Below are 1,669 nucleotides of genomic sequence, written 5' to 3'. Positions count from 1 at the left end.
AGATGGGCTATGCCTGGGTAACACCTCCCTAGGCCACCCGGGGCTTCCTTCCTCCAGGCCAACGGCTTGTCAAATTGCCCAGGACGGGCTCCATGGCTCTTGGGCAGTCGTCCCCCGGGCGTCCGGGGCTCCATCCCTGCCGACGGCATGGAAAAGTGCCCTGGACGGGCTCCATACGTCCCGGGCAGTCCTCCCCCGGGCGTCCGGGGCACCCATCTCCAGGAGGCCAACAGCATGGCAAAGTACCCGGGACGGGCTCCATGGGTCCCGGGCAGTCCTCCCCCAGGCATCCGGGGCTTCCATCTCCAGGCCAACGGCAGGTCAAAGTGCCCAGGACGGGCTCCACGGGTCCCTGGCAGTCCTCCCCCACCGGGCGTCCGGGGCTCCCTTCCCCAGGCCAACGGCATGCCAGAGTGCCCAGGACGGGCTCCACGAGTCCCGGGCGTCCGGGGCTCCCTTCCCCGGGACACCGGCTTGTCAGAGTGCCCATGACGGGCTCCACGGGTCCCGGGTATCTGGGACTCCCTTCCCTGGGCCAACGGCATGCCGGAGTTCCCAGGACAGGCTCCACGGGTCCCGGGCGTCCGGGGCTCCCTTCCCCGGTCCGACGGCTTGTCAGAGTGCCCAGGACGGGCTCCACGGCTCCCGGGCGTCCGGGGTTCCCTTCCCCGGGTCAGCGGCATGTCAGAGTGCCCAGGACGAGTTCCACGGGTCCCGGGCAGTCCTCCCCCGGGCGTCCGGGGCTCCCTTCCCCGGGCCGTCGGCAGGTCAGAGTGCCCAGGACAGGCTCCATGGGTCCCGGACAGTCCTCCCCCCGGGCGTCCGGGGCTCCCTTCCCCGGGCAGACGGCAGGTCAGAGTGCCCAGGACGGGCTCCACGGGTCCCGGGCAGTCCTCCCCCCGGGCGTCCGGCGCTCCCTTCTCCAGGCCGATGGCAGGTCAGAGTGACCAGGACGGGCTCCACGGGTCCCGGGCAGTCCTCTCCCGGGCGTACGTGGTTGTCCGACAGATTCGGGCAGATGTGCTTTTACGAACCGGATCGTAATCGGCCCAAATAATAATAATAATAATAATAATCCACATTTGTAAGGCGCACAATCACCCGTAAGGGTCTCTAGGCGCTAGGGGCCGTTGGGAAGATTAAGCAAGCTATTGCGCAGAGTCACATGGTGCTGGGCTAATCTGCCGCCGGTGCCGGGGATCGAACCGTGATCCCCAGATTCCGGAGTCAGCCGCCCTAGCCGCGGCGCCAGCTATTTCCCAGAGTCACGTGGTGCTGGGCTAATCTGCGGCCGGTGCCGGGGATCGAACCCTGATCTCTGGGATGCTCGAGGGTTACTACGCGCTCTACAAAAACCTTAAATAAAAAAATCTCCAGATTCCGGAGTCAGCCGCCCTAGCCGCGGCGCCAGCTATTTCCCAGAGTCACCTGGTGCTGGGCTAATCTGCGGCCGGTGCCGGGGATCGAACCGTGATCTCCAGATTCCGGAGTCAGCCTCCCTAGCCGCGGCGCCAGCTATTTCCCAGAGTCACGTGGTGCTGGGCTAATCTGCGGCCGGTGCCGGGGATCGAACCCTGATCTCTGGGATGCTCGAGGGTTACTACGCGCTCTACAAAAACCTTAAATAAAAAAATCTCCAGATTCCGGAGTCAGCCGCCTTAGCCGCGGC

Source organism: Lissotriton helveticus, chromosome 8 (assembly GCF_964261635.1).
Source record: "Lissotriton helveticus chromosome 8, aLisHel1.1, whole genome shotgun sequence".
Lineage (NCBI taxonomy): Eukaryota > Metazoa > Chordata > Amphibia > Caudata > Salamandridae > Lissotriton > Lissotriton helveticus.
This window is presented reverse-complemented; position numbering follows the sequence as displayed.